Here is a 13824-nt window from a genome sequence, read left to right as displayed (position 1 = left end):
ATCTATTATGTTATCAATGTTGAGTGGGAAATGCCTCATCATTCTCAAACTTCTCTCACTCTTTAAATGTTGTTGTTAGTCTTAGATGGAACAAAGTCACAAATCAAGAGATTGGAGATGGTTACCATGTTAAAATTGCGATACGAACTTTAAGAGAATCATACATCAAAAACTAGTTATTGAGATAGAAGAGTCTAATATCATATAAACTCTACACTAGTTGTCCATATTTTTTAATATGAGATCCAAGTTTCATACTTTGCATTTGAGATCCTATCATACCACCACGTTCCGCAGTTTATGCACCTATGTAGGCTGGCTATACGTTAGCTCTCTGTTAGCCTTGGACGTACACTACAATACTGACATCACCACCTGTGTCGCACAATTGTAACTAGAAGACATGATAATGGCTCTGATACCAAATGATACGAACCTTGGGAAAACAATACCTCAAAAGCTAGCTATTGAGATGGGAGAACTCAAGACCATATAAACCTCATACTAGTTGCCCATACTTCCAATGTGAGATCCAAATCTCATATCTTGCATTTGGGATCCTAACATACCATCACGTTTTACAGCCTTGGTGCCCACGTGGGTTGATTGTGCGTTAGCTCCCTACTAGCCCTAAATAAACACTACAATGTCGGTGTTATCACCCGCGTCACAAGATTTCAAATGAGAGACATGATGATAACTCTGATATCAATTGATATGAACTTTAAGAGAATCATACTTTAAAATTTAGCTATTGAAATGAGATAGCTCACAGTCATATAAACCTCACACTAGTTATTCATACTTCTAATGTGGGATCCAAGTCTCATACCTTGTAGGATCTCAAATGCAAGGTATGAGACTCATATCCCACATTAAAAAATATTGACAACTAATATGAGGTTTATATGGTCTTGGATTCTCTCATTTCAATAGTTAACTTTTGAGGTGTGGTTCTCCCAAGGTTTATAATATTTTGTATCAAAATGGTGATCCTTCACCATGGTTGAAGAAACAGACTAAGAGTTTGAGCAGGAAATGTTATAGTATCTGTGGGAGGCATTGCAAGAATCGAAGATACGTTTTCAAAGGTTGTTGATGGAGTCCTTTAACACCTCCCATTGGATGTTAATGGAGCCTTTTGATGAAATCAACAACTTGATTAGAGGTTAGAGTCTGCCACAAATTGAAAATTTTGAACAAAAGTTTAACCTAGTAAAAACAGAGGTAGAAAAAGTTGCTAAAATTTTTGAACATAAAATTGAGCTAAATGTAGAGGAAACTATTATGGAAAATATGGAAGATAGGTTTCAACTGTCAAAGATGAAAGTGCTAATGGAAATGGTTGCGATAAGTAATTATGGTTACTTCCAGGTTGAATTAGAGACAGGTGCAGACTATGTCTTAGTCCAAGAGAATGAGAATATGGTGCATCATGGTGGCGACTTGGTGATTCGACTGATGGAGGCGTCATGGGAGCATCGAGCCATCAAAGAGATTCGTTACACATTCTTGTTGGGCCAACTGCGAGAAGTAAAGCTAAGAAGGTGCAACAGACCTTAGTAGGACTTGTGAAGGGTTTAGAGACTAAAGTCAACTCACTCAATGATGATTATATGCTTGAAGAATCCAACAGATAAGTCAACCTAATTCAGGCCTTATAATATAATATAATAAGTTGTGATATATATATGTGTGTGTGTGTGTGCGCGCATATAGCTACCCATATAAATATTCTTTTGATTTAAAATATTTTACCAAAGTCATTTTAATTTGAAATTGACCACCATTACTTGTAATTTTTTGTTTTCCAATTTTAGTGCAAACCTAGGTTAAAAATTGGATTATTTGTACCAAAATTTTTGTTCAGATGATAGTTTCCATTAATTAACATGTCCCTATTTGAAAAATACAGTTAAATAAATTATTATTAATAAAAAATATTAAAATATTTTTATTAATAATATGTTTTTATGACATTTTCCTTCTTTTGAAGTGTCATATGAGAGATAGTGTCGTTAGTTTAAAAAATAAAAAAACAATATTATAGTTTATGCTATGATTTATGGAATTAATATAAATAGAGAAATTATAATAAATGCCTAAAACTAAAGGGTGTTAAGTGAAATTGTTCAAAACTCTAAGGATTAACAAAAATACCCTCAATTTGAGAAATGACTAAACTGCCCTTATATATAAACCTCACATTTTCCACAGATTTACTGTTTAAATTTAGAGAAAAATTCGGATCTCCCACGGGTCTCCCACGAATGCAATGGGTTTCGATTTTTTTGGTCAATTTCTCGTGTTTTTTTACAACCAAAAATGACAAATAAGAACAGTACATTATTGCACTTCTTGTTTGAATCAATTTATTGTTAGGATTATTAAGATTTTAGGGAGATTTTGAGGTTTGAATGTTTAGGGTTTCGATTTTGAACAATGTATAAAATATTTTGATTCTTGATTGTTTTGCTTAAATTTCTTGAGGGGTTTTGTGTTATTGGATGGGTAGATTCAATTTGTGTTGAAATTATAGGTTGAAATGACGATTTTTGGATAGAAAATGGGTTAGATCTGTCGGCGCTACGTTAATCTCCCACGGGCACCCGTCAGGTAGGGGGGAAATTTAGCGTTTTCAAAATTTTAGGAGGAGGGGCAAGAAGAGGAGATCCACGGGGATCAGTGGAAAATTTTACACTAAACCGTGAAAACCGTGGGTTGGGTGGAAATTGACTTTTTTTAAACTATATGGTCTGTAGGAGATAGACTTTAAACAACCATGACTTTTGATCTGGGAGGAGTTACGAGACCTGTAATATATTTACGTGAAGCTCGTTTCGAGCTTTATAACGACAACAACTTTGCTGGTTGTGCCCAATTTGTAGGCCTAAATAAAACTGTTTCAGTGTGTATTATATAGTTTTTTTGTTTTACTAAATTTAGGATTTTCGGTTTTTATGATTTTAAGCTTGTTTGTGACCGGGCTAGAACTTTTTTGATATATAGTTTTCAAATTTGACATCTGTCTCTTTAGTTTTGTGCTTGTTTGTGATCGATTTTTTAGTTTTCTCATTTATAAGCTATTCAAACGTGCAATTTTTAAATTTCAGATCTGTTTTTTTAGATTTTCAAGTGATTTTTTTATTATTGATATTTTCGGGTATTTTAATATATCTATTTATTCTTAACATGTTATTTAAATCATTTATATATTGTGTAATATCAAAATGTCCTCCATATTTTTTCTATCAAAATGTTCTCCATATTTTTTCTAACATTTTATTTAACCCCTAAATTATTATCAAATATCCAAATGCCCTCTTTACATGACATACAAACTAGATTTAACAAATAAAATTAAGTTTTAAGTTAAGATTCATATAAATATTTTTTTTTCACGAATTGATTTTTTCTATTCAAATTCAGAATACGAACTTCTTCATTTCGAATGAATCTGTAGTAATTGATATTAAATAAAAATAAAAGTAAGAGTGAGTGTTTAAATGATATAAGAAGTGTATATAATGAGAGTGAGAATGAGAGGGTTTATATAGATGTGGTGAAGGGTAATTTTGGTACTTTAAAAAAATTAAGGCATTTTTGCTTAAAAATAGGGAAAATGGGCAATTTTTTCTTAGAAATAGGAGAAATTGACATTTTTGCTTAATAAAAGGGTAAAATGGATATTTAATATAATTTCCCATATAAATACTTATCAACTAAATTCAAATAATATTTTCCAAGGTGATTCATAATAATTAAATAATTTGCTTAACTTGCACTAAAGGAAAATATCTAAAATAAATTATATTGTATTGGAAACCATCTTAATTATCTATTTTATATTGATAATTTTCTCCATTTTCATTTTTTTACAATGTGAAAATACTAATGATTTGAAAATCGAATCAGATTAATTAGTTCAATCGATTAAATTGGGAATTAGCTCTAAGTCTGATCTGATTAATATAAAAAATCAGTTTTACTATTGATTCGATCAAAAACAGGGTTTGACAGGATGAACCGATCAAAATTAAGTTTGATTGAGTTCAATTTTTAATTTTTTTTAAATTTTAATTATTTTTGAGTAATTCGATTATTTTTTATTACATTAGATAAATTTATAAATGTTTATAAAGAAAAATAAGTTTAAAAATAAAATAAAAAGAAAAAAATATCTCATATCTATTGAAATATCTTTTATAAACAATAATTTATAGAATTATGTATTTTTTTGTATCATGAGATTGAAATTTTTTATTTTAATTGTTTTATTAAAATCAAATGAATAATTGTTATTCCTTAAAAAAAAAATTATAATCTTTATATATATGAATATCATGATTGATTTTATTTTTTACAAATTTTTAATCAAAATTTATTAATTATAATTTGATAATAAATTAAATCGATTAATTTTTCAATTAAACCAATCAAATTGGTTAAATTATGAATCAATAAAAACATTTAAAAATACCTCATTGAAATAAGGGAAATTAAAATAATTGCCCCAAAGATAAGGGGGCAAAATGAAATTACCCCTGCATTTAACCGTTAAACGAAACTGTCCCAAAATTGTGAAGAGACGAAAATGCCCCTCCAATCAAAATCGGCCATAACCACGCGCATCACCACCAAACACACGAAAACAAAAATTTTGAATTCGCATTTTCACGCACTCAGCAACTCTGATTTCATCTGGCTATTTTTGTGACGTTTCCGGCCATGAAGATGGACAAAAAGGTTAATAAAACAACCCTTGTCATCTCTTTATGCATTTCGGTTCACGATTTGAGCGATTTGATGTGAAATTTGAGTGTTTAGCATTAGGGTTCCGATTTGAAATTTTGGAAGAAAATGCTTGATTTTTTGGTGATTTTGATAAATTATCTTAGGGCTTTTGTGTTAGATTAGATGTAGAGTTGATTGTTGTTGAAATGGAGTTTGAAAAACAAAGTTTGGGAGGTGAAATGTGGCCACACAAATTCGACAGTCACCACGCGAATGGCGCAGTGACCACACGAATTCCTGTGGTGAGAATTGTTGAAAACGGGGTGGTTTTTGCACTTTTTAAACTTCCTGGACTACATGATATTGTGTGGTTGGGGGTGAAAATACGTTTTTTCATCATGTGTTGGGGCAGAGTATAAATTGGAAAAGTTGGTTGACACGCGAAATTATGGTCAACCCCTCGAATTCGTGCGGTTGACGCATGAATTCGTGTGGGTGACATGCAAATTCGGGTGATGGAGGCAAAATGCGATTTTTCAAAGTTATCTGCCATGCGATTTCGTGTGGTTGGAATTAGGGGGTAGAATGCGATTATATACAATTTTAGGGCTTATTTGATAGTTTCCATATGAGGGGCAAATTGAAATTTTATCCATCTTAAGGTTTTTTGACGTGTAGAATTCGAATTTGATATTTGTTTTTTCGAATAAGGCCTCTATATATAGAATTGAATAATTTATAATATAAATTTGATATAAATTTAATATAATTGTAATTTAATTTTCATACAGGGAGTTGGACAAAAGAGGAAAAGGGACGAAGACAGGGATGAAATGCGATTTCCTCCCAAAAAACACTTCAAGGCTCAAGTTACTACACTTGGATATAGAGATGTGGGAGCTGTGATAAAAAAATTATTAACAGAGAGGCAAACCTTGGGTGATAAATTCTAATTTACTCTATCCAAGGAGAATAATTATTATTAGCCCATATTATATATACCTAGGGTTGAATTCATGCTTGAACTTAAATTTAGGTTTAGCTCAAATGATTAAATGCAAGCTAGAACTTTAGTTTAACAACTCGGTTAAAATGGTTTGCTTGGAAACTTGGAAATGCAATGCAAGTATTAGAAACTTAGAAATGCAATGCAATGCAAGTATTGGAGTCCTGAAAATGCAATTCAATGCAAGTATTTGAATGCATACAATTACAAGCAATTTTGATTCAAAAATGTTGAAGGGAAGAACACAAAATATTTCACTTAGGGCAATAATCCATAAAATTTACAAATGTGTATGCACTATAAACATACTCCAACAAATTTATCTAATGTAATCATCCAACTGTCATATAGTTCAAAATCAACATATTCATATATTCAATAAACTCATATATTCAACAAAACTCCATCAAGTGGTATTCATTGCATCTGTGACTGTGGATGCTATGAGAAGGAAGAAGATGAAGCAAATTGACTCGCCATGGTTAGAATTGTTCTTTTCTAATATAAGGAAAAAAATGATTAGGTTAAATAAAGCATAATAAAAAATAGCATAAAGAAGAATATTATAAAATAGAAGCAATACATTTTTTTTTGTCTTCTTGCATTGTTTAGATTGTGGTGGTAGGACCTTTTGTTGTTCCTCAATTCATGGCATTGACTACACTTAAGTGTCGACACAGGTTTTCTCTTTCTCTCTTTAGTGGGGTCTTTCCTCTTAGACTTTTTGGATCTATCGGGTTTGACATGCCTAACAGATGGCTTTAGCTTATCTTCACAATCCTCTGGTCAACTTCTCTTATCTGGAATAGGTTGAATAATTTCAGCATATGTCATTATATATGTTGAAATTTGTAACCTGTCATTTATAAACTCATCAAAAGTGGGAAAATTCATATGCAATATTAAGCAGACCATATGTTAGCAAGAAATCTCAAACAACTGTCACATCCCATAATCACACATTTTTTTTGTCCAAATCAAGTTGTACATTCTACTTGGAATACCATTCATATCAATCACCTCAAACTTTTTCCATCCAACATATAAGATAGAGACATTTCGTGTTGTCTCAATACTTCTATTTAGCTTTTTAACAACCAGTGGGGGTAATATGGTCATTGATTCAATACTTGCCTTCAACTTACTTTGAAATCTTTTCGTTATTCTGTGTCAACACAATTCTAACAAGTTGAAAATAGGTAGCCCCTAAACTTCTCCAAGCCAACTATTAAAATTTTCAAACATTATTTGTGATATGGTCAGATCTAGCTTCAATGTCAAAGCCAAATCTAGACCATTGATTTGACTCATTGTCAATTGTTCAGTTAAAAGCTTTTTCATAACGGCCTTGAATTTATTTAGTACCTCATAAAAATCTACTTTATTTAATGATTGAGAAATAGCCCAAAACAGATTTTGAAGATGTATCCCAGGGAAAATTTTCTTGAAATTTGCGTATACATATCTTGCACAAAATTGACTATTCGCATTAGGCTACTGAGTTTACAAAACATCTATTATTCCCTTTTGCCTATCACTCATGAAGTGATAGGCAAAACATCATCTATAAATTCTTTCAACATCTCTAGGAAATAACCTCAACTATCATTGTTTTCTATTTAACAAACATAGATTGCCAATGGGACTATCCCACTATTCGCATCAATCACCACAACAGACAATAAGACTCTCTTGAAATGACCCTTTAGATGGCATCTATCAACCTTAACTATCATTCACAACATCTTCCTATTATTATAATTTTTTTTTGGGTAACTGTTTTACCCAAAATTTTTTCCAATTTATTCTTTTCGTTTCCAATTATGCCTTAATATTCCTTTATCCGTGTCCCTCGCTTATTTTCACTAGCACTTCAACTTTGTTTCCCCCAAAGTTTGGCCTAAAAACCATTTCCACCCTTGATAACATAATGATAATGACATCTTTTTAATACAAAACAAAACCCCACTAACCAAAAAAAAAAATCCATCAAAAGTTAAATTATTTTATTATTTTTATCTATTTTATTTTTCTAAATTATTATATCACTATAAATTAACAAAATTTTAAAAAAATCTTTTTATATTTCAAATGTACATCTATACTTTTTTTCTTTTTTCTTTTTGCTCTTAACTCTCTTCTTCTTAGGTGTTTTGTTCGACCCCAACCACCACTACTCTTTTACCTCAACAAATCACTCCCCCACATAAGTTAGATCAACATTGGTGTAATGGACACATTAGTTAGATCATATTAGTGTAATGGTCCTAGAGGGAAAATAAGGTTAAGATATTGAAAGAAAAAAATTTCAAAAAAAAATCTAGGGGAAGAGATGGATTGAGTGAAAAAGGTGAATGAATAGAAAAACAATAAAATTATATGTCATGTATGTATTCAAAAGGAAGTATAAATAACATTGTTTTAATTCAAGTTTTTTAGTGTTTCTTAGAGTCTTATTTAAAACTATTTTTTTCTTGTGATGAAGTTAATTAATAATTATTAATGAGTTCTATTTTTTTTAAGAAAAAAAACTTTTAGGATTCTTCATTTAAGAAAATTCTATTAAAATTTATTTTCTATGAAAATTAAAATAAATGTTTATTTTGCCCTCATTTAAGCAAAAATGTCTTATTTTTGTACTCTTAAGAAAAAATACCTCATTTTCAAAGTCTGAAGCAAAAATGACTCAAAATTTTTTGAAAATATCAAAATTATCCTTCACCACTTCTATATAAACTTTTACTATCATATATTTCTTATATCATTCAAACAATCACTCTTATTTTCATTTTTACTCAATATTTGATACTGTGGGTTTATTTGGAAGGAAAAAAATTTGTATTTTTGAATTCAAGTTAGAACAAATCAATTTATGAGAAAAATGTATTTATATGAATCTTAACTGAAAACTTAATTTTATTTATTAAATCAAATTCGTATGCTATATAAAGAGACATTTAGATATTTGATAATATTTTAGGAGGTTAAAAAATATTAGAAAAATATGAAGACATTTTGATATTAAACAATGTATTAAGGTTTTAAATGAAATGTTAGAAAAATATATACGTATTTCGATACAAAACAACATATGAGGGTTTAAATAAAATGTTAGATAAATATAAGAGGTTAAATAAAATGTTAGAAAAATATGGGAGACATTTTGATATTAAACAATATATGAAGTTTTTAAATGAAATGTTAGAAAAATACAAGGGCATTTTAATAAGATAACATATGAAGATGTTAAAAAAATATTTGATAAATATAAGGGGGTTAAAAAAATATTAGAAAAATATAGGGGACATTTTGATATTAAACAGTGTAAGAAGGTTTTAAATGAAATGTTAGAAATATATAGAGGTCTTTCGATATAAGCCAACATATGAAAGTGTTAAATGAAATATTAGATAAATATAAGGGGTTAAATGAAATATTAGAAAATTATGAGGATATTTTAATATTAAACAGTGTAAGAATGTTTTAAATGAAATGTTATGAATATATAGAGACATTTTGATAAAATATAGGGGGATATCAATATAATACAATATTTGAGGGGGTTAAATAAAATTTTAAATAAATATAAAGGTATTATGAAATTAGACAAAATACAAGGGTGCTAAAAAATACACAGACAATGAGAGGGCATTTACGATATTATAAGAATATCAAGTTCATAAATGTTTAAAAAAAGGTGCATTTTGATATTTTATAATATATTAGGGAGTAAAATAAAATATTAAAAAAATATAAAGGTCATTTGGATATTAACCAGTTTTTGAAATTAACATTTTTGTTTCAAATAATGTATGAGGGTATTTAATGAAATGTTGAAAAATTAGAGGTGACATATATATCAATAAATGGTTATTGTGGATTTTTTTTATAAATGTTTAATATTTTTCTAAAATTTTTCATTGTAAGATTGATAATTAAAATAACTAGTTATATTATTGTTCATTTCCAAGGAGAATAGATCCAATGTAATGAGAATACAATGAAGTATATTGAAGGTTGTAAAAAATTGGTTAAAATTCTCTTTGGAATATCACTTAAGAGATTTGTCCAACTTTTGAGTAAACAGTATAGTATTGATCCAATCAGAAACTATATTTAATTGTATATGAAACCAAAAGAATTGAATTCGACTACCTTGTAAAGATAAAAAATGATGAAAATGTGCAAAATCTTATTGACATGTATCAATACTTCAAGAAATATATTCTTGTTTTTATTACATGTACTGTAATTGAAGGACAAAAGAAAGAAGAAGAAGAAGAAATTAGTGGCAACAATGATAGTGAAGTAAAAAAAGAATCTGTTGGAAGACTTGATTAATTTCAATAATAATGCATTCTATATTGCTACTGAATAGATTCATGGAGACAAAGAGAGGCTTCCAGACTGAGATAACTTTGAGAGAAACAAGATGACTGATATTCCTCTTGATAAGGTAGACTTTAAGAATTTGCCACTTGTTAACTGTGATATAAATAGTATGCAGCCTAAAAATCCTATGAGTGGTAAAAATTATTCAAGACCATTTTTTGATAATGTTCTCACTAATATGTTATTTTGCAAACTACACGTCTAAAAACTTTAAAATGAAAAATATAAAAAAAACAGACTTAAAATTCGAAAACTATACGTTGTAATATCTTAGAATGATAAAAATAAAAACATCGATTGAAAATTTAAAAATTACAAATCGAAATATCCTAAAATAACAAAAATGAAAAAGCAGACATAAATTTTGAAAACTAAATATTGAAATAGCTTAGAATGACAAAAACAAAAAAATTGATCTGAAATTCGAAAAATTGCATCAAAAAATGAGACTAGAAGGCATAAAAATCAAGAAACATACTTGAAATTTGAAAATTACACATTGAAGAACCCCAAAACAGGAAAAACAAACGTGAAATTTGAAAACTATACGTCGACAAACCTTAGAATTGAAAAATATCAATTTGCCCTCTTATATATTTTTTACTCTTTATATTTTTTCTTTGCCCCTTATCAATTTTCTTATCTCCCACAGGTTATATAGTTTCAAAAACTTAATTTTCCCCAACCCCCCAATTGCCCCAAGTTCCTTAGAGTATCCCCTGAGTTAATTGTTCGAAATATCCCCTCCCCCGTGGTGTCTCTCGATCTCCCTCAGGTCCTTACTGTTTCAAAAATCGCATTCTCCCTCCTCCCACATGATGTTGTTCCAATTCGGAGGAGATTTTATTAACCTTGTGGAACCCCAAGGTCCCCTATGGTGGATTTCCAACAAATCTAAGCCATTTTTCGAGAAAAAATCGTTATTTCAGCCCTAAATTTCAACAAATATCAAATCTACACATTCTATATCACAATAGTCCTAAAAAGATTCAATCAAAACAAGCAAGAATCAACACATTTTTTGCATTGTTCAAAACCAAATCCCTAAACATTCAATGCTCAAAATCTTCATCAAAACGGAATAATCCTATTAATAAAATGATTCAAATAAGAGTATGGATGATGTATTAACTTTCTTTGCAACTTTTGTCGCTGAAAAACACAAAAAATGTCAAAAAAAAATCTAAAGAAGAGGAATGGACACTAAACCTGTAGGAGACTTGGGATTCTCTTTAAATTCTAATAGTGAATTTTGGGGGAAAATAGGGAGGGATATGAAAATTTTTTTATTTATATATAAAGGCATTTTCATCATTGCAATGAAATAGGGTATTTTTGCTTAATCTGTAATTTTTTAGGCAATTTGGCTTAGGCCCTTATTGTTTAGTCTAATTGATTTAATTTTCCTTTTTTTGAAGTCTTTTTTTTTTAATTTAAAATTAATTAATATTAATATTTATAGTTAATCTTGTTTTTCTTTTGTATTTACGTTTTTCTAATACAGGATACTATATATATATATTTATGTACAAGGACTATTTCTCACCTAAGTTTTGATGTGTTTCCAAAGTTTCATCCCTAGGGTAACAAAACCCAAAGTCCTACCCATGAGTTGTTATTGTTAAGAGAGTCTATTAGTTTGAGAGCAAAATAACTTTTATACCTTTTAAAGTTATAATTACAAAAATACTCTCAATTGCAAAATATAAATTCAGTAATTAATATATAAGTTTATGCAAATTTTACCATTTTGCCATTAATGTAGATTACCAATTTTCAGGTTTGTTGTTTTAGCAAGGACTCAATTGAATCTAAAAATGTAAAACGACAGTATCAAAATCACAACAGTTTTGTTATATGCATTATCTGAAATGGACAGACTCTAGAAATCCAAATTTTAACTTGGAAAGTAACTCAAAATGAACATCAAATAATGTATATAACAAACTCAACTCAAACTGATGAGTAAACAAGTTAACATGTAAACCTGGAAAACAAACAATTCACAACTCAAACTAAAGATTCAACAATTCACAACTCAAATTGAAGATTCAACAATTCAAAATCAACATGTAAACCTGGGAAGCAAACATAACGTCGCTTTCAAACATAAATTATGTAGTACTTTCTTTACATCAAATTGCAGTAGACACACTTTACATACAAAAACTAAGTTTTCAACATAGTTAATTACAATAAAACATCAACATAGTTTGAAAATACTAAGTGCAAACATCATTTCTACACTTATCTAATCTCCCCCTCATCAAAACATCTCCATCATGAATAACCAAAAAACCTCATCAACAGAACATGAAAATAAAACATTTTGTATCCACAATGCAACCTCCTCCATAGCAAAATAGGATTCTGCTAACTATACATATGCCTAGAAGATGCAGAAACTTGATTAGGAGATGTAGAAATGTAAACTAAAAATGAAGAGGAATAAAAATGGAAGATACAAACGACAACACATTATTACCTGTTATATTTTAGAACCATTCATGTAGGTTGTCTGGAAGATGAAGCTTCACTAAATTGTGACCTCGCAGATTATGTTATCATGATCGAAATTGTTCTTCTCTGTTTACAAATAAATATGTAACATTAGATATAAGTGAATATGTATAATTAATTAAAAATAAACATGTATTAGATATACCTTCTGATTCCTTATGTTTTCATCAGGATGATTATTTTTGCATCACCTTTTATTGTGTCCTATCTCATGGCAGAGGCTACAACACACTGTAAAGTATGTTTTCTCTTTTATTCTTCATTCAGGTCTTTTCTTCCTGCCTTCCTTGGTCTGCTAGAAATGGGGTGTCTAAATGGAGGTTGCAACTTCTCTTCAACACTCTTTAGCTAGTTCCTTTTATCTAGAACTAGATGAATCATTCTAGTATAACTTTGCATTTATACTGGAATCCTTAACTTTTCATTAACAAACTCATCAAATGAAAGGAAATTCATATGCAATATTGATATAACAACATACTAACAAGGGAGTCTAGAACACTGCTAGATGCCATAGTCATATTTTTTTTCTTTAGATCTAAGGTGTAGATTCTGTTAGATAGAATAGTCATGTCGATCACCCCAAATTCCATCAAACCCGTATGTAGAATCTGAACATTTCTAATTGCCTCAATGTTTTTATTCAACCTTGTATGCACTAATAGTGGTAGTGGAGTTACTCACTGATATGCAACCTTTGATCTACTTTGCAGCCTTGTCATGATTCTTCTTTTATATCGTTCCAATAAGCTTAGGATCGGGAGTTCTATATCTTCCTTTAACTAGTTGTTAAAAGTCTCAGCCATGTTATTTATTATGTGGCCTGATTTAGAAATGGTGTCACAACTAAATCGAGACCATTGATTGGGTATATTTTCAATCATCTATTTGTGAGCCTTCTTATCCACCAACCTAACTTATGATAATGCTTCTTGAAAATCAATCTTATTTATTGCTCTATAAACATTCCAGAATAGGTTTTTTAGTCATATACTTAGAAAATTCTTCATAAAGCTCACATACACATGCCTAACACAAAATTTGCTACTTGCACTAGGCCACTGTGTTTTCAGAGCATTAATTAGCTATTTTTGCCTGTCATTCATGAAAGTGATAAACTGTGCATTCCCAAAAAGTCATGGAGAAGCTTCATGAAATAACCCCATGTGTCA

Source organism: Mangifera indica, chromosome 17, assembly GCF_011075055.1.
Source record: "Mangifera indica cultivar Alphonso chromosome 17, CATAS_Mindica_2.1, whole genome shotgun sequence".
Taxonomy (NCBI): Eukaryota; Viridiplantae; Streptophyta; class Magnoliopsida; order Sapindales; family Anacardiaceae; genus Mangifera; species Mangifera indica.
The sequence above is the reverse complement of the archived record's forward strand: the minus strand, read 5'-3'. Positions refer to the sequence as shown.